Raw genomic sequence first — 20,980 nt, 5'->3', positions numbered from 1 at the left:
AGAAACAGAATTTTATGGGCGACGGCATGCGTCCGCCCTTTGGCGAAGTTTCTGATCGCTGCTTTTGAGTCACTGAATACGAGTGTGCCATTGGTGAAGGAGATCGCAAAGGCAATTTCAGCTTCTTCACCTTCTAGGGAGGTGTACGGTACGATAGCTGCCAGAGGTGAAAGATTAAGGTCGATTGCGCTGATGGCAAAGGCCGGCTGAGTGGTATATGCCACGGCATCTAAGTAGACCGCCTCCGTGTGTTGGTTACACCGCTTGTGTAGTTCCTGGGCTCCTGCTGCGCGTCGAGCTTGGTTGTGTACTGGGTGCATGTTTTTTGGGACTGCATGCACTGTTAAAAGCTTTGGTGTGGCCCCGGGGGTGGGTGTGCAGGTCGGAAAGTGTTGGTTGGGTTAAGATCTAGATGTTTAATGATGCTGCGGCCTGTGGGGGTGGAGGAGAGGCGTTCAAGTTGTGCCGTACGGTGACCTTCTGTAAGCTCGGCTACTGTGTTACGTATGCCCATGAGTCAGAGCCGTTCGTTGGAGGTGTGTCGAGGGAGGTGGAGTGCAGTATTGTACGACTGGCGAATCAGGGCGTTGATTTTGTCCTCTTCTGCTCTCGTGGGGAAGAGATATAGGAGAGAGTATACTATGGTGCTGACGACGAATGCTTCAACTAGGCGGCGGAGGTCGTGTTCTCTCATGCCCCTGTGTCGGTTGGCAATTTGTCGTATGAGCCGCATGGTCTGATGGACGGTGTTTGTCAGTTTGGTTATCGTGGCGTTGTTCTTGCCGTTGCTCTGGAGTAGGATGCCTACGATTCGGACACCTTCTACTTCTGGGATTGCGGTGTCGTCCAACGTGACATTTATTGGAGGCGGGGAGCCTAGTTCCGTCCTACGTCTAGGTGGTTAAATAGTTAATAACTCTGATTTGGTAGGGGAGCAGGCCAGGTCGTCTGTTGCAGTATGCGTTGCCACCAGGTCGGCACCGGTGAGCAATGTTTCTTCTATGGCTCCGGCATTTCCTGTGGTTGTCCACAGTGTAATGTGGTCGGCACAAAAGGAGTGCGGGAGATTAGGTACTACATTTAACGCCTTGACCATGAGAATGAGCGTTTTGTTGAAGAGCAGCGGCGAGAGGACTGACCCTTGCGCGGTGCCTCTGCTGCAGAGTGTGAAGGTTGGGGAGGAGACAGACCCGAAGCAGATTTCCTGCTGTACGGTGTCATAGAAAAGCTGAAATGTATTGGAAGGTGCGCAGGCCGGTTTCTAATGCCAAGGGCGCTTCTAGGATGGCGGAGTGGTGGACGGTGTCAAAGTCTTTGGTTAAGTCCAAAGCTAGTATTTCTCGCGTGCGTTTTGTATCTCGTGCGTGGAGGACCTCCCCTGAAATCTGAGGCATAACGTCCTGTGTGAAGAGAAGACTGCGGAAGGCAATCATCGTGTGGGGGAATAGGTCGTGATCGTCCATGTAGTTCTGTAGGCGTTCCAGGATCCCATGTTCGAAGAGTTTTCTTAGGCAGGATGTGAGGGACATTGGGCGTAGGTTTTTTAGATATAGAGGCTTTCCTGGTTTGCGAATAAAGGTTATGCGGGTGTGTGTCCGCTGGGCTGGTAGCGCTCCATATTGCCAGCACTTGTTGAAGAGGTCTGTTATAGCCTCTATGGAGCGGTCGTGGAGATTCGTGAGCATCTTGTTGTTGGTTTTGTCGGCCCCCGGGGCCGAGGTATCTGCATGGCAGCTTTAACTTCCCCTGTGGGAATATCCTCATCTAGTGTAGGACTGCAGCCGCAGGTGTAAGTAGGGAGCGGGGCCGGTGGAGTTACGGTAAGGTGTTGTGCTCTAAGTCCGTGTAACAAGACGTCACCCTGTAGAGAGAGCTTGGGGGGTATGCGGTTGACATTTTTTCTTTGCATTGCTTTTTAGGATCCTGGTTGGAGCAGTCAACAAGGAAATGGCAGTTTGTCTTTGACGCCGAGGTTGCCGCTCATACGATCGCACAGTTTGCCCCATTGCTGGCGGGCCAGTTGGCTTACAAGTGCTTCAATCTGTTTTACGAGCGCGGCTATGCGCCACTTGAGTGGCCGATTGTCTTTTCGAGCAAGCCACCTTTCTTGTAGGCTGGTATGCACTTCTCAAAGGTATAGTAGGCGACTATCTGCCGTCTCTGCGGGGTGTCAGGGATTGTGGATGTGGCCCAAGCCACATCCTTTGTGAGGGTTTGTGTGCAGGTGTCCAGATCTGTGATGGTGTCTGGGACGTCGCGGCGGATTTGACGTGACTTGTCCCAGTCCACCACCTCCAGGTGTCGGTTTCTAATCTGTGCTAAGGTTGTGATGTTGCGTACAGTTCTGAGTATATAGTGATCACTACCGAACGAGTGCTGCGTGTTTGTGCAATGACTTTTGGGGAGGTGTTGTGAGAGGGTTAGGTCCGGGCTGGTGTTGTGTTGAATGCTTGCTCCGATCCGAGCAGGGATAAGCCTTCGTTCTAGATGAAAGTCCGAACCGAGGTGCCTTTACGACAGTTTTTCGGGTAGCCTCAAATGGGGTGGTTGCGGTTAATTCGCCAATTATCAGAATGGGGTAGTCCACACTCATCCTGAGTGCCTTGCGCATTATCGCCATGAGAGGTGCTAGAGGGCCTTTTGCGAGCTATATATGTTTAGTATGAAGAGGCTGCTGCCCCTGCATGCGCGGGGTAAGAGTTCTACTAGGAGGCCATCTGTGAACATCAAGCTGCAAAGCGTGCTCAATTGCGGTAAATTTACCGCGAACCAGTGTGGCTACTCGCGTTCGTGGCAGCACGCTGGTTGACTCATGAACTGTGCAGTCTCGAAGCTTAACATTAAACAGAGTTTCTCGCCATGCCGCAACGATAGGTGTCTCATCTGATGAGAGGTTTTCGAGGTGAAGTTGCCGGCTGTTGCGCTTTGCTCGGAAGCTCCTGCAATTCCACTGCCACACTCGAATGCGGCCACTTTGGGCAGCCATTTAGGGGGGCGACTGACTGGTCTATAAAATTTGGGCCGCTTGGCGGGGTGATGAATGTTCCTAGTATGTGGGCTTGGATTTCAACCATAGAAACTTCATGTGCGCCTTGACGTTGGTCGAGGGCAATCATCCGGCCCACTATACATGTTCGCCATCTGTTCTGCAGTATCAGTGAGTAGGGCGTTCATGATTCGTTCGTCTTTGAATTATCGAGGTTAGCTGAGTGAGTGCAGCTGTGTGTACTGAGTGGTGGCGGTTATTTTCAGCTCGCGCCTTTCGCTTATCTGGAGGTTGCGAGTAGGTGACGCAGCGCGCGAGGAGGAGGTGGAGACAGGGGAAGGAATGAGTTGCTTGGATGTGATAGCTTGTGCTGGGTTGGGGGAAGGAAGGCTGAATTTATTTCAGGCTTTTCTCTCCTGAGAAGTAGCTGTAATTGTTGGGGGAGCTCTGCACTTTATAAACTGCTTTCAGAGTTGTGCCCAGAGCTCTTCATTCTATTTAGCAAGCGAAGGAGGTCCCGGTTTCCAGCTCACCTGTTTATCCATGGGCTGGGCATTTGGTCCCGATAGTGGCGGGGAGGAGGCGGACCGAATCCTGTTTTAGCTTTTCCGTGACACGGACCTGGAACCGATTCTGAAGTTGGTACGGGACTGCCGAGCAGTTTTCTCGGTGGATGAAGACCCGGCGGGTTTGCCTGTGGTGGTTGTGGCAGTGGTGTTAGATTTCGGGAGGCCAGCCCGGTCGAACCGGACTGCGCATTTTTTCGACTCCGTGAAGTGGGAGCCACCGCACAGGATGCATTTCGAGTCGCGCGTGGGAGTTGAAGTTGTCGGATGGGTGCCGCCGCATCTGCGACAAAGTATTCTGACAGCTTGCGGGCAGACGTCCGCTCGGTGGCCCGGTCTCCAGCGATTAAAACAGGCCTCTACCTTGGCTTTCTAGGGGTGGCAGTTATAGACGGCACTGTAGAAGCTGAGCAGCTTGGGAACATCCTTGGTTTTGACGGTGGCCAGGACTGATAGTGCGGCCCAAAGCGCGCGCGTCTGCTGTTGTGAACGATCTTCTAGGGTTTAATGCGACGTGGTCGTTGAAGATCTCTTGTTGGGTTTGGTTGTAGATTCCGTTGTAGACAATTCGGCGTACGGTATCGCCGGACGCGGCGATGTAAGCCATTATCGGGAATTGCTTGTCGTTTAGTTGGAGCGTCTGCAGCTACACGTAACTTTGGGCACGCACCTAGTCAGGAGTGCTGATTTTGAATGAGTTACTGTACACGTTAACCTTGAGTCGGTCCTTCTGCCGGGCGTCATGGTAGTTGCGCTTCACAGCCGCGCACAAAATAGGCAGTAGCCTGCCGCCGTCACATTGTCTAAGATCCAATTCGCCATCAGGTCGGAAAATTACTTTCAGATCCGTAGCCGGGAGTTTTGGTAGAGGAGTATGACGTTTAAGCTTTGGAGAAATAGTCTTGCCTTGATTGGGTGTCACGGACATGGACGGGCCGGCGCGTGGGTGAGCTTGGGATGCCTTCTTCACAGGCGGCTTCGAAGTGGCTAGGGGAAGACCACATTGCTGGCTTAGATTGCTCTCGACGAACGCGGGTCGTTAGCGAAGTCTTGGGGACTGATTTCTTCGCCTTCTACGCAGTAAACCATCATTGCTGAGGTCGATATTGCAACGGATATTCACAAAAGACGATGTGAAGGAATTGCCTGACTGGTGTGCTCGCGCTATTGTTCGATGCCTCCTGTGTTCGCTCTGCGCTCCGGTCGCCCTTGCTTGTGACTAGCCTTCGGCAAACGTAACATCTTTGATGGAGCGTGCCGGGTATTGATCCCAGTACCACGGAACTCCGAAGCGGTCGTCAAACCGGTACTACTACCATCATGGCCGAATCCGGTGAGTCGTGGGCCATTTCTGCTGCTCCTTTCGCGGTCATGGCTTTGTCCCGTGACCCCGGTACTTTTTCCGGTAGCGACGGCACCGATGTCGACGACTGGTTAGGCCTTTACGAAAAAGTAAGCGCATGTAACCGGCTCGATCAAACATTAATGCTTGCTAGCGTAATTTTCTATCTGAATGGAACGGCGAGGGTGTGGTTTGAAACAAACTAAGAAGAACTTACAATCTGGGGTATATTCAAACAGGAATTTCGAGCACTTTTAGGAGGATCTGACGATTGGCAGATCACTGCGAAAAAACAGCTTGCTTCTCGTGCGCAGCCGTCGGCGGAAAGTTACGTGGCCTATATACAGGACGTATTGGCACTTTGGCAGAAAGTCGATGCCACCATGAGCGAGTCCGACAAGGTGGGCCACGTGCTGAAAGGCATTGCTGACGATGCCTTTCATCTGCTCGTTTGCAAAGACTGCACAACTGTTGACAGATTTATCGAGGAGTGCCGTCGATTTGATCAAGTGAAAAGCAAAGCCGTCAACAGTTTTCCCGACTTCCAAACACAGCCGCTACATCTTCTTGACAGGACCAACGACTTCAAACTCAAGTTTCCTCAGACTCTCCTCCTGTCACCGACACAGTGACAAGAATTGTTCGGCGTGAACACGAAGCCCTAGCCCCTGTGGTAACATCATCGACCACACCTAATGACACACTGCCTTCCGTGTCGCTTATTCAGGCTGTCGTGCGGGAAGAACTCACCCATCTCAACCTCCTTCCGGCTTTGTGCGCCATCGGAAACTCGTCCCCACAGCAACCATCTCCCGTCCCTTTCCGTCCCACCTATTATTCACCACGGCGTTACCGCGATCCGAATCAGTGGCGCACTCTAGACGACCGCCCAATCTATTTTCAATGCTCTCGGATCGGCCACATTGCCCGCCACTGCCGCAGCCCCTGGACGTCAGGCCCGCGAGACACCTTCTACTACTGTCCAAACTACACTCGCCGCTTTTCACCCCGCCGTCCATCCGAGACGTCTGAGGCCGCCGATCAACCTCCACGACAGTCCTCCCATTCGCCTTCGCCGCTAGCCCAACGCCGCTCACGATCACCGCAGTCGCCTCGTGTTTCGACAGCTGCGTCCTGCCGTCCCTCTCATCAGGAAACCTAAGTGATGCAGCTCCCGGAGGTGACGCTGCATCAACGACTCGGACCTCGAACGCTCTACTGACGACTTGACCCAATCAACTAGACTTTCCAGTTGACGGTGTTCCTGTGCGCGCCCTTATTGACACTGGTGCCCATATTTCCGTGATGAGTGCAGACCTCCGCCGTCGCTTACGCAAAGTCCTTACGCCTGCAACGTCCCTTGTGCGCGTCGCGGATGGTGCCATGCCTGCTGTCGAGGGACTGTGCATCGCTCGCGTTACAATCGGTGACTACAGTACGCCAGTTCAGTACACCATCACCACATGCGCCCTTGACCTCATCCTCGGTTTAGACTTTTTGTCGGATCATTCTGCCCTCATTGACTGTTCGTAGGCTGTCCTTCACCTTGAGCTTCCCCAACTCTATCCTGACCCCATCGACTCATCGCTCCGGTTGACCTGCCCCGACTATGCCCACCTGGCCTCTCAAACCTTATATTTCGTTTCCCTCACATTCTCGCCCTGTTCCCGATGGTGACTACATCGATGCGCCAATCCTTGACCTCGCACTCACCCGCAGTGTTGTCCTCCCCCTTACCATCGCCACCGTCACAGCCAACAACCTGTCTCTAACTTTCTTGAACTTCGGCTTCTCCTCCCAGCTGCTTCCAGCCGGCTTGTGCGTCGCTACGTTGTCCCCACTCGCCCAGTGCCGTGTGGCTACATTATATTCCTCTCCTAATCGCGACCCACCAGACCCACCGCGGTCGACTCCGCTGTCCTCGGACGCATTCACGACCATGATGACCACCGATCTCCGCCCCGCCTAAACTTCCCAGCATCGTGACCTTCTCCAGTCGTTTTACGACATTTCTGACCTATAAAACACCTCACTGGACCAAACTCTCGCTGTGACGCACCGCATTCACACCGGTGATGCCCCTCCCATTCTCCGCAGGCACTACCGTGTCTCCCACGCCGAGCTTAAGGTCACAAAAATTCTTGCCAAGAACATAATCGACTAGTGGTACTAGTGAAGAAAAAGTATGGCTCATGGCTGTTTTGCATTGATTATCGACCCCTCAGTAAGATGACTAAAAATGACGTCTGCCCCATGCCGCGTATTGACAACGCCCTTGACTGCCTGCACGGTGCCAAATTCTTCTCCTCCATAGATCTTTGCTCCGGCTATTGGCAAATTGCCGTCGATGAGAAGGACTATGAGAAAACCGCTTTTGTGACCCCTGATGGGCTATACTAGTTCAAAGTAATGCCTTTTCGCCTATGCAACGCGCCAGCCACACTTGAGCGCATGATTTACGCCCTTTTGAAGGATTTAAGTGGACCACGTTTCTGTGTTATCTGGACGACGTCGTTGTATTTTCGCCTGCATTTTCATTCCACCTCGCAGACCGTTCACAGATTCTTTCCCTCTTTCGTCGCGCCGGCCTCCAGCTTAACTCCTCGAAGTGCCGTTTCGCGCGACATCAGATCGCTATGTTAGGCCGATTTCCAGGGTGTTCACCCTGATCCCGATAAGTTCCGGGCCGTGAAAGACATATTTCCCCGATCTTGCCACGACATCCGAAGCTTCGTGGGGCTCTGCTCGTACTTCCGTCGATACATTCAGGGCTTCACCGTCCTCGCCCGTCCCCTCACCGACCTTTTAAAGAAAGAGGCCACCTTCGTCTGGGGACCTGATCAAGAACGAGCCTTCTCCACTGCGATCGCCAAGCTGACCACCACACCAGTTTTGGCGCACTTTGGTGTTGCGGCCCCCACCGAAGTCTGTACTGACGCCAGTGGCTACGGCATCGGCGCTGTGCTCTCTCAGCGGCAATCCGGTCAGGACCGTGTTATCGACTGTGCTAGTCGCCTTCTTTCTGCGCCCGAGCGCAATCAGTCCTTTTACAGAACGTGAGTGCTTAGCCCTTGTCTGGGCAGTTGGCAAAGTCCGTCGTTATTTATACGGCCGCCCTTTTACGGTTAAAACCGACCACCATGTGCTATGTTGGCTCTCCTCTTTGAAGGATCCTACAGGGCGGATTGGGAGATCGTATCTGCAAGAGTATGATTACACCGTGACTTATAAGTCTGGCAGGTTACACCAAGACGCCGACTGCGTCTCCCGCTACCCAGTTGACCAGTGTGACTTGATTGGCACTGCCACCGAAGCCGACCTGTCTTCTATCTCTGTCTTTGCCAACATGGACGAAGAACAGCGCCGCGATGACGATTTGCGATCAATTATCGACCAACTCAATTCCACTCCGTCTGATCACTCTATGCGGCGCTCTGTGCTCTCTGACCGAATCATGTATCGCCGCAGCCTCAATCCGGATGGCCCCAACCTTCTACTCGTTGTCCCCAAGCACCTTCGTCCTGATATCCTTCATGAACTCCATGATCTCCCCACTGCTGGCCACTTCGGTGTATCATGTACATACGACCGCTTCTTTTGGCCCGGCCTGTTCCGCTCCGTACGGCGCAGTGTTGCAGTCTGCGATGAGTGTCAGTGCCGAATACTCTCTGCTACTCTCCCAGCTGGCACACTTCAACCTATTGACGTGCCCCCAGAATCTTTCCATCGCGTCGGCTTGGATCTTCTGGGTCCGTTTCCAGAGCCCACCTCCGGCAACAGATGGGTTGCAGTTGCCACGGGCTACGCCACCCGTTACGCGATCACGCAGGCACTGCCAACCAGTACTGGTACAGACGTTGCGTACTTTTTGCTATACGACCTCATAATGCACAATGGTGCTCCCCGCCAACTTCTTAACGACCGCGGCCGCTGCTTTCTTTCCAAGGTTGTCTACGACATTCTTTGGTCCTGAACTACAAAGCACAAGCTTACCACCGCCTATCACCCGCAGACAAACGGACTTACTGAACGTCTCAACCGCACTCAGACCGATATGCTCGCTTTGTACGTTTCCCCGATCACTGGGACTGGGACCTCGCTCTCCCGTATGTCACCTTCTAATACAACTCCTCCCGCCATGATACTGCCGGTTACTCGCCTTTTTACCTTTTATACAGCCGCGAGCCCCAATTGCCTTTGGACACGCTGCTGCCTACTCCTGCTGCTCAGTCCTCTGAATACGCCCAAGACCCCATTGCCGGTGCTGACTATGCCTGCCAACATGCACGGTCCGAACTTCTTGCCTCGCAGGCCTCCCAGCAGGAGTTCTACAACCGCTGTCACTGCACAGCCTCGTTCTCTCCTGGCTCCCTCGTTTTGCTTTGGTCCCCATCTAGCCGCGTCGGCCTCCGAAAAACTTGTGCCCCGTTATGTTTGCCCGTACCGTGTCCTGCGCCAGGTAACTGCTGTCACTTACGAGATCGCTCCGGCGTTCGCGCACGCTTCCTTCCGCCACCTTCAACGAGATATCGTCCACGTCTCTCGCGTGAAAGCTTACTGCCTACCTCTCGCCAAGCCCCTCAATGTCATTCAGTGCACCATGCCGGTGTTTTTCCGGACGGGGGGACATGCAACGGATACTCACAGAAGACGATGTGAAGGAAGTGCCTGATTGTGGTGCCTCCTGTGTTGTTCGCTCTGCGCTCCGGTCGCCCTTCCTTTTGTCTAGCCTTCGGGCAACGTAACAATACGGAGGCGAGGTGAGTCTAGACGCGCCGGTGGCCGTAGGCCTCACTAGTGGCCGCAGCGGCGGGGGGCCCTTGTTGTTCTATGTACAACGAGGGGCCTAGCGTTCCATGCCTGGCTCAGAGCAGTAGAGTCCTTTTCGGGCAGAAATGCTCGGCATTCCACAAACAATGGTAGGAACGGGTGCCGAACACCTACATTGACAAGTTATGGGTGTTATCAGTCGATTTCACTTTGAAGATCTGCCGTCCCGAGTGAAAATCTACGGAGGCGAGGTGTAGTGCGTCCGGTCGCTCTGCTGGCTACCTGGTGCTTTTCCCAACTCGCTCAACGCGCCGTTTAACCGTATACAGCTGATTCAGTCGGAAAGCCTTCGGCGTAGCAGTAGTCGGCACCGCGCGCCGGAAAAAAGCGGTACCTGTGTAAAAACAGCCGCAGAATGATCCGGATAGTGTGAGGCGATTCAGCGTATCGTGCATCACCAGCTTACTAGTTAGCTTGCTGCATAGATTCGAACCGGCGATCTATAATCCGGAGAACCGGCTACCTATAGTGGGGACTCCGTAAAAGTAAAATCGCATCATATGCGGTTCGGGTGTTCAACCAGATAAGTGAGAGTGTTATGCGTCACTCCTTTCTTCAAAAAAACCAATTTTTTGATTTGTCTAACTGGCAAGGCGTCGCGCAGAGCGGGCGATGGGGTTCTGTTACGTGGACTCCCTGGTAGCAGTGGGGGATATCGCATTCTTCTGCCTCGATAGTTTTGTAGTATGACAGAGTATTCCCTGGATGCTGGCGCGAGTTCCGCGGTCTCGTCGGATGCTCGGAAAGTAATGTATCCTCGAGATATCCTGTCGGCCTCTTGGTTCCCTGCCACCCCCGTGTGCCCCGGTACCCGCACAATTTTGTGTGGGATCTTGTCATTCCGTTCTTCCTGGTTTTTAATGCTGTCGCTCGCTGCGAGGAGTATACTGAGCGCGTGACGACCGATACTCTCGTTCATGTAATTTTGGCAGGCTGTTTGAGGGTCCGTTAGTATTGCAACGGATAATCTCCGTGAAGACGACGCAGAGGAAGTGCCCGGTGTGTGCGCGCTTGCCGCTCGGGGCTAGCTGTGATCTGTACCCTGTGCTCCGGTCGTCCTTGTGCCGACATAGACTTCGGGCCACGTAACATCTTTGGTGGAGGTGCTGGGTAAACGATCTCCACGCCACGCAGCTCCGAAGCGGTCGTCAGGCCGGGGCTTCTACCATCATGGCTCCACCCGGCGAGTCACGAACCACTCCCTCTGCTCCTTCTGCTCCCTTCGTGGTCATGGCTCCTCCCCGTGACCCTGGTACCTTTTCTGGGAACGACGGCACCGATGTCGACGACTGGCTCAGCCTATATGAGCGAGTGAGCACCTATAACCGGTGGGATCCCACCGTGATGCTAGCGAATGCGATCTTCTATCTTAGTGGCACGGCCCGGGTCTGGTATGAAACCCACGAAGAAGAACTGACGAGCTGGGACACTTTTAAAGAAAAGCTCCGTAGTTTGTTTGACAGACCCGATGACCGGAAGCTCTCCGCGAAGGAGCAGCTCGCGTCGCGCGCCCAGTCGTCAACCGAAAGCTATGTGGCATATATCCAAGATGTCTTGGCGCTTTGCCACAAGGTCGACGCCGCCATGACCGAGTCGGACAAAGTGAGCCATATTCTGAAAGGGATTGCGGATGATGCTTTTAACTTACTGGTTTGCAAAGACTGCACCACCGTGGACGCAATCATAAAATAATGCCGTCATTTCGAACAGGGTAAAAGCCGCCGAATTCCACAGCAGTTCTCTCGGCTCCCTAATACTGCCGCTACTTCTTCCTGTGAGGAACACCGATTACCGTCCCGCGCCTCTTCCGATGATGACCCCGTTGCCGGCACTGTGACCCGCATCGTTCGCCGCGAACTGGAAGCCCTTGCGCCTGTTCTGCCCCGTCCGACCGCACCTGATAACTCTCTACCCACCGTGTCGCTGATTCAGGCCGTCGTGCGTCAGGAACTCGCTAACCTGAACCTTCCTCCGGCTGTGTGCACCATCAGAAGCCCGGACACCCCCCAGCCACCCCTCTCTGTTTATCGTCGCACCTATTATTCTCCGCAGCGTTATCGCAATCCAAATGAGTGGCGTACGGCAGACGACCGCCCCATCTGCTTCCGGTGTTCTCGCATTGGCCACATCGCCCGACATTGCCGCAGTCCATGGTCTTCACCAGCCCGCAACGTCTGCCCCTCCTTCTACAGTTCTACCTCGACCCGCACCTTCTCGCCACGTAACAGTATTGTTAGTGACTGCCCGGTTCCATAGCCCTCCGCCACCGCTGGAGCAATGGCTACTTCCTCGGACTATGCAGCTGTGCAGCCTCGGAGAGACGCGCTGGCCACTTCGCGTAAAGACGAATCGACCACCGCCGCCACGGCGATTTTGGTGTCTCCTGCTCTCCAAGACGCGTCTGCATACACTGTCGTGGCTTGAGGAGCGTATGTTTTCTGGACGAATTCGGCCCTCGCTTCTCTTCTGCCTCGATGGAGGTTGGGATCCATGTTTTTTGGTATGGGCGCTACCTTAAAGGTCTTGCGAAGCTCGTCGGGGATCGTTGCCGTCCTCGACATTCTCGCATCTGCTCGCGGTATCCGAGCTTCTGCAGGAGCGGTCTTCCAGTAAAATCTCTCAGCAGAGAGGAAGCTGGCACTTGGAGACAATTAAAAACAGGCCCTTTCCCAAACCTACATATACTAAACAAAATGCACCCCACGATATACACGGACAAATGTCCCTGGTGCGACGAAAAACCTACTCTATATCACATCACATGGGCCTGCCAAAGCATTGACGTGGTCCCCAAAATACAAAACCCGAGTGCGGAGCAGTGGGAGACTCTGCTGTCCAGCGACCGCTGTCAAGACCAACAAGGTCTGGTACAGCGAGCTCAACGGGCGGCAGTGGCCAGCGGAGACCTGGACTGAGGGCAACCGACCACTGATTAGAGGCGGACGACTTCGACAGAGAAGGCTCCTTGGGGTAGAACCAAGACGTCTCTGAAGATGCCCCCAAACCGCAGGAAAAAGCATTAGCGAAAATAAAGTTTTCCTTTCCTTCCTGCCCTGGTAGCACTGCATCAGCTGTCGTGTTCCACTCTTAAAGGCGAAGCTTAACGTCCTCTAAATGTAAAACTAAAGCCTTTAATGCCTCACTGTTGTCGACAAAAGGTTGTCAGCACAAGCTTGTCAGCAGAGGTGTCGAGCTTTTGAGAGGTGTCCACAGAGATATGTAAGCCAGTTATTGCGTAATTTCCTTTCCTCAAATACAGTTTACATTTTCTTCATTACGGCCCCTCTTTCTTCTTTCACTTTCTTCTTCTTTCTTGTACTTTCACTCCCGCTTCCTCCCGTCCTGTACGGTGCAGTTCAGGTGTCCACCGAGATGACAGAGAATTACTGCGCCATTTCCTTTACTGAAAAAGCGTTGCGTTGAAAGGGCGAGGCATCACGCTGAACAGGTGGTGGTGTTCCGGACTCACTGGCAGCGCTACTCTCTTTACTCTTGTTTTTTAATTATCCTCTGTCTGCACGTGGCAGGGCTGGCGGCTCGGCTCGAGCCAGTCAGCTGGCCCGTGCACTTCCCTTTTCATCCTCCTCTCAGTCACAACAACAACAGTGCTACAACACGCTGTCGCGTCTCACTCCTTAAGGCGAATCTTAAGCGTCAGTAATTAGCAGTGAATTAGTATTTATTCATTATTCAGTAATTAGCCTTTATTAGTAATTCGTCGTCACATGTAAATAGTCATTTACTGTGTCTGACGTCATCCCCTCATTCAGTGGTGACGTCACCAGTGCCACCGAGGCAGTCAAAGTGGTGCGCCACACGCTTTGGCCTCTACGCACTTTAGACAGTCAAAGCGGCCGCTGTATTTTTTGTTGAGAGCTTCATTATTTATTTCGGTCACAGAAAGCACAGCCGTGGTGGTCAACCTATATATTTGAAAAGCGTGCTGGGCGTTGAAAACATGGTATTTTTGTAGCGAGAGCTACACTACGCCAGCCGCTTCGCCTCTTGAGCATGGTCGCACTTTCGCCGTGGTTGCACCTCGGCCGTGGTCGCACCGACCTTGAGCCGTCGCCTAGCAACCATTCCAGAAAGGGGGTGTCGCCGTTCGTCACGCCATCTGGCATGACGTCACTCCGTCGTCGCACTTGTGATGGAGCAGACGCCGCTCGCCTCGCCAGCTGTGCGCATGCGCAGCAGAGGGAGAGTGGGTGTCGCAGTGTGTGTATATATATATATATATATACGGTTCGGCATAGCGGGAGGCAAAGAAAGGGAAGATCTTGGGGTATCTGTTTCAGCCAGCGTCTTCACTTCGGCGGACGCGGTTGTTTAGACGCGCGTCTCTTCTTTCACTCTTTCTTCTTATCCTTTAACTCTCATCTATTTGCATATGGCAACGGTGGGGGCCCAACTCAAGCCAGATGGCAAGCCCGTGCACTTTCCTTTTCATCCTACTCTCAGTCGCAACAACAACACCAACAACAGGCATAGAATAGGTACCTTGGGCTTGGGGAATCTGTTACAACCGGCGTCGCCACCTCGGCGGACACGGTTGCTGCGACGCGCGGCTGTTCTTTAAATCTTTCCTCTCATCTTTCATAAAGGATATTGTCACGTTGTAGTGACGGCAGTCCAGCGGTCAGGAAGACAGCAGGAAGACTTGCAAACGAAGCTCTTTATTTGGGCTGACTTGCGCCCGCAAAAGAACTGTATCACTCGGTGGCGGCGAAAGCAACAAGCGTGCTCGTCAATCGTCGATCTACGAATGCCCGCTGCTCCCGGCATCGTTCAATTTAAAGCCGGCAAGGAAACTTCGAGATAATAGGTCGAGATCATCTAAAGTAATCTAGAAAAACGTAGATGCAGCTGTTCGTGGCTGTGAACAATCGAGATAAGTCCGGTCGCTTCTCGCGTCACGAACAAAAATGATAACGCCCCTTTTCTGCGGCCTTGCGCGAACGAACGGACGCTACAATGATACGTGGATATATTATATAGCTGATGTGCACGCCCTTTCTGGACGCCCTTTCTGGAATTGTAAATTGGTGTTTGAGGTAAGGAAATGGCGCAGTACTGTCTCACATATCTCGGCGGACCCCTGAGCCGCGCCTGAACCGCTCCATAAGTGAAGAGAGGAAGGTAAGAGTGAAAGAAGAAAACGAGAAAGAGGTGCCGTAGTGGAGGTCTCCAGAATAAATTCTACCATTTGGGGATCTTTGACGTGCACTGACTTCGCACAGCACACGGGTGCCTCTTGTGTTTCGCCTCCATCGAAACGCGGCCGCCTCGGTCGGGTTGAAACCCGGGCACTCCGGCTCGGTAGACGAGCGCCTTACCACTGTGCCACCGCGGCGGGTGTGCTGATTGTTTAGTATTCAGTGAAGTTTGGCATGAAAATTATGAGCGCTTTTTTTTTTTACTTTTCACCACTTCAACAAAATTCCTGTTACAGAGGCGAACCTTATAACGTCTTTAAAACCCCGTGATATCAATCAGGCAAATGTATTTCTTCAAGTAATAAGCAAAGGCAAAAATTCAGGCTGGCACTTTATTGACCTAAAGTGCGGTGAGGCGAAAGCCTTAAGTCCGGTGTTGCTGTTTGCGTCAGTGATGTGTGGTTAAAATGTTAAGTAGACAATTGTGTGTGAATCTTAAGCGTTTTAGACACTCGAGGGTGTTTGGGAGGCATCCGTCTCATTCGATGCCTTTCTGCACACACTGTCCAGTGTCGTAGAAGGGAGAACTACATATGCGTTGGCAGCAAATAGCATAGCGTAGAAACAAGACATTGTTCGAAGCGGACGCGTTCCTCGATGTTCACAAAGAAGGTTCCATCCGCCTCTGGACAAGGTACTGCTCGGGCTTTTGCCGGCAGGATTGACTACCGTATCATTCTGCCCCGACTCCAAACCGGTAGGCTGGTGACCGACTCCGTTTTCCTGCATGCAGACCTTGCCGGGTGCCCGTACAGAGCACAGGATTTCAGAGACTCGCTGCGAAACGTCGTCGACCTCAAAGAAAATAGCTCTATCGGACAATTCCAGATGTCTCACGTCTGGATGGTGACTTGGAAATCTGCGCAATCAAAAGAATAGCTCGTGTCGTGAGGCGACCTCTTGGTGAAGAGCCGCCGCTGCGATGTTGTTGACCCGGAACCGAAGGAGGTTAAGCTGCATCTTTTGTGGCTTCCCGAGCGCTTGGAAGATTACTTCATCCGTGAGGCACTCCAGGCGCACGAGAAGGTGATATCTATCTAGGCGGAAAATTGGAAAGTCTCAGACATGGAGGAGATGAGAACTCTAAGCTGTGATGTCGTCCTTTCTCTTGCTGAAGGAGTCGGGGTTAGTGACGTTCCACATCAGCTGACTGTGTGCGCCATTCAAAGCGTTGTTCTGATTCCGGGCTGACCACCTCTTTATTTGCCGTTGCAACCGCGTTGGCCACATTCGCCGGTACTGTCGTACGCCTCGGTGCGACGACTGCCGGCGTTTCGGCCACACAACGGAGGAGTGCGTCGTGACGTATGCTGACAAGCTGCGGCAGCGCATGGGGCCCCATGACGACGCTTTACAGGAGTGCATTATGGACGCTTCAGAAGTACTTGACGGACTGGCGACTTGGCAGTCGCCGCTGTAGCACAGCCTTCAAATGTCAGTGCGCCGGTTGTTCCCCGAAGTGCTGCCGCGGAGAGTAAATGTCCGGCGGATGTCCATGCTGCGCCGCCTAGGTGTGAGGCGTCGAGTTTTTCTGCTGGTCGACAAGCAGTCGCCGTCCTTGAGGCCCATTACGAGTACGACAAATAGTAGATCGAGGCATAGTAAATGAATAAAAAAATAGGCCTCTCCCACTCAGAGCTAAAGAACAGAGTAACGTCTCTGGAAAAGGACAGAGAGGCCCTGCTTGTACAACTCAAAGATCATGAAATAAGACTCTTGCAAAATGAACAGCACACGAGGTGTTTCAACGCAGAAATCAAAGGTGTACCTCTTGGGCCGAAGGAAAACACTCTCGAAATAACAAGGAAACTTGCAGTGGCCCTTGATGCCCCCTTTGAGGAGGGTGATGTTGAAGCTTGCCACCGGGTTAGGACTGCCGGCAACGACCAAAGCCCTAATATTGTGGTACAGTTCACACACAGGGCTAAGCGTGACTTTTTTCTAGAAAAAGCTCGAAAAAAACGACTGACAACCGAGGACATTGACATAGAAGTGCAGCCCAGCACTCCCATTTACATCAATGAGCACTTATGTCCAGCCATGAAACGTTTGTTTGGTGCTGCAAACAGCAAAAAGAAAGAACTCGGCTGGAAATTTGCATGGTGCCGAAATGGCAAGATCTTCACCCGAAAATCTGAAGGCAGCGCCATTGTTCCCATTGCCCACTATGACGATCTTCAAAAGATGACGTAGGAAAAACAAATGTGAAAACTTTTGTTGGACTTCGTTGTTTTAGATATGGGTTATCTGCCTTCTGAACTAAAACAGCTTATATCAGACAAAAAACCAGCAATGACCTTCTTCCATCAAAATGTGTGATCTCTAGCAAATAAGACAGACGATTTAGAAATGTTAATCCACAGCTTCGGAATACCAATTACTGCTATAATGTTAACCGAAACTTGGCTAACGCCCACATCGCATAGGTTCCAGCTTTCTGGTTATCAATCCTTTTTCTGTAGCCGTCGAGATAAGCGAGGGGGAGGCGTAGCGCTTATGCTCAAAGAAGGTATAGTTGCTGAACTTGTTCACGATTTCACTGATACAACTCCTGATTATGAGGTGCTTACATTGCAAAACCGGACAAATGTGTTCTCTGTTGTGTACAGACCGCCGTTAGGTGATGCAACCCGGTTTCTTGCTTTCCTTGAAAGGCTCTTTATTTATGTAACGGAAGAAAAAATGAACCTTGTTTTAGGAGGCGACGTCAATATAAACATGCTATCATCGTCCCAGGTACAAAAAGATTTTCAGTCTCTAATTACAAGTTCAGGTTTCTTAAACACTATATCTACTGCAACCCGTGTGACTGTTGATAGCGCCTCTTTATTAGATGTGTTCATTTCAAACATTAGTACCGATTCTTTGGAGGCTGATGCCGTGTACACTGACATTAGTGACCATCTGGGTATCATCTTGCTAGTGAATAAAACCCCTCGTGTAACTCAGAAAACGAAGAAACCGGTTTATGTTCAGTCTATTACTTCACCACATGTTGAGGCTTTTCGCTGTGAAATCGCCCAGCAAACTTGGGAAACCGTTTACGGAGCACAAGATAGTGACTCTGCCTATTCATCTTTTGTAAATATTTTCAAAACTTTATATAATACACACTTCCCACTGAAGAAACTTGCAAGCACATCTAAAGCGCGGAAACCTTGGCTATCTACCGAGCTTCTTGACATGATTAAACATAAACATGCCTTGTATGCACGTTTTGTGAAAAGTCGAGATGCAACGCTGTTTACTGAGTTTAAAAAATTTAGGAACAGCCTGACAAAAAAGCTTAGGGCAGCAAAAGATTCTTTTTTTAGGTATATTTAGTAACCCTGACAATCAACGAAGTGATGTAATTTGGCGCAAATTGAATACGTTATTGCATCCCACCTCGAGTTCAGGTATTCCAGATGTTTTATATTATAATGGACAGCAACTTTCCGGAAACGCAATTCCACAAATGTTTAATGAAGCTTTCACCATAGAACCTTCCCAGTACGACGATCCCAGCCTGAACAACTGTTTGCAGTTTCTACCAGTTATAAGGAATGCAACATCGCTTTTCCTTGCTCCAACTACATCACTTGAAGTTTTTTCCTGCATCTGTGCCACAAAAAATAGCAAGTCACTGGATGCCGATGGTATCCAGATACGCCCTTTAAAGTACGTGCTCGATATTATCAGCCCGGTCCTTACCCATATCTATAACATAATATTGTCTACGGGTGTATTCCCTAAGAAAATGCAAATTGCCCGCGTTGTTCCAGTCTTTAAGCGCGGTGATAAGACTGACCTAACTAATTATCGGCCGATTTCAATCATTCCAGTATTTTCAAAAGGAATTGAGAAAATAATGCACGAAAGATTACTATCATTTTTTAATCGCCACAACCTGCTTCACGACTTTCAGCATGGTTTTCGACAGCACCGCTCTACCGAAACAGCCCTCCTCACTCAAAAAGAAATTATTATAGATGCATTCAGTCGTAAGCACATGGCATTAGGTATATACATTGATTTCTCTAAGGCATTTGATTTGATCAATCATTCTATCCTTCTCAACAAATTCGAAAATTACGGCGTGCGGTGAATAGCAAATCCGCTTTTTAAATCTTACCTTTCTTTCAGAAAGCAATTTGTAGATGCCAACAATGTCGTTTCCGCAATGAAACCGGTTAATGTTGGTGTGCCGCAAGGAAGCATTTTAGGACCGCTGTTATTTTTAATCTATGTAAATGACAATGTACACTGCACAGAAAATTCTTCGGTTATTTCTTATGCTGATGACACAACACTGTTTATTACAGGCAGTTTGTGCAAAGATATTGAAAGCAAGGCCAACAAGACGCTGGCTGATTTAAAGGTCTGGGCTGAGGTGAATTGTTTGAAAATAAATCCCACTAAAACAAAAGTAATTTTGTATACGCCTAGAGGCAAAGTGTTGACAGAACAGATAGAATTATTTCTTGGCTCCCAACAGCTAGAGATGGTGGACTCTGTAAATAGTCTTGGAGTACATTTTTCAAAGCATCTTACCTGGAATGAGCATATCGACTACCTCCAATCTAAGTTGTCATCTGCCATTGGTGCCATTGCGCGCGTGCGGCGCTTTATCCCTGCTAAAGTGAAACTTATGCTTTACAATGCTTTAGTGCTATCTCTTATGCAGTACTGTAACATGGTGTGGGGCACAACTGGTGTGACCAATTTGCGCAGACTACATTTACTGCAGAAGAGAGCAGTGCGTTATATTGCTGATGTACATTACACTTTCTCCACGAAGCCTCTTTTTTCAAAGTTTGATATTCTTCCTGTGTTTTGTTTATACAATTATAGGTTGATTGTACGCTATAAAGCTTTCGTTAAATTTCATATGGATTATGCAATTCGTCTTGCAAGACTACAGGTGAACACAAGTGATCGTCAAACCAGATACAAAGAAATATGGTCCGTGCCCACCCCTAGGACATCCTACGATGAACAATCATTATCTTACACGTTGCCCTCATTGCTAAATTTACTAAACCGTGTGGAGTTTGATCCCACCTGTAACCAAAACGACATCGTCAAACACTTTTGCCAACTTGTTTTTTTGCAAGACTAAAATAATTTCATTTTGTTCGCGACAGCTTCTGTTGATTTGTACCGGCATTTTTGTTTGAGTTTCTTTTGCGTTTGCCTTTTTTAGTGTGTCTTTGATATTGTCTGTTTTTTTTATGTATGACTGGCCGTCATCTTGCTGTTTGCCAACCAGTAAGGGGTCGGGACCTCGTCAAGCTCCCCGAGCTTTAAGTCCCGCACTCCTCCTTCTCAAAGGAAATAAAAGTGATTGATTGATTGAACTAGTGTATCGCGGGTTTCAGCCAATCAAAATAAACAAATATGACCCGTAGGCAATTGTAATTTTACCACCGGAAGGTGGAAAGAAATCATTAGGGGAATGCTACTATAGCGACCCACAACCAGGGGAACGGGCCCGGGGAGACTCCCCTGCTCTCCCCTAGGAAGTAGCGGAAGAGATGGACAAATAGATGGGATGAATGGTTGCAGAGAATGGGTTGGCACAAAGCCTGGGAATGAGGACAGCGATATTTTTGTTGAGATGCTTCGATTATCTGGACTCCATTTCTGGCCTGTCTGGCCAGGGCAGGGAGAGCATCGAGATTGCCCAATGGTGAGGCCCCACTAACGGGATGCCCGACCTCCTACCAAACGCAACGGGCTCCGACCGCCTGAGACAGGGAAACCTAACACGGGGTCACGAGCTACTTAGGGGCCCCTCCACGACAGGGTTTGTTTCCGACCTGCCACCTACCAACCAACGAGTGCTTTTCATGGTTTTTCAGACTCCGGAGTACGTCTGATGTGGTCCAGCCAGTAGAGGCCCTAGATCCTCGTCCTACACGGCATAACCGGCCCTCGGCTCCAGACCTAACATCCCCGGGGGGACCCATCTGTGCTTCCAACTAACCATGCATTTATTTCGTCCCCTAGTTTGCTCATCTCCTACTCGGGAGCGAGTGTTCAAGGCCGGGTGACCGGG

At 51.0% G+C, this 20,980-nt stretch overlaps 1 pseudogene; it reads left to right on the top strand.

The window, feature by feature from the left end:
- The first annotated feature begins 10,894 nt into the window (after positions 1–10,894).
- On the top strand, positions 10,895–11,980 carry LOC149361352 (uncharacterized; annotated as a pseudogene).
- The last annotated feature ends 9,000 nt before the right edge of the window (positions 11,981–20,980 follow it).

Source organism: Amblyomma mixtum, chromosome 2, assembly GCF_055824585.1.
Source record: "Amblyomma mixtum isolate Tamu chromosome 2, ASM5582458v1, whole genome shotgun sequence".
Taxonomy (NCBI): Eukaryota; Metazoa; Arthropoda; class Arachnida; order Ixodida; family Ixodidae; genus Amblyomma; species Amblyomma mixtum.
Note: the sequence above shows the minus strand (reverse complement) of the source record. Positions and strands in the feature narration are given on the sequence as shown.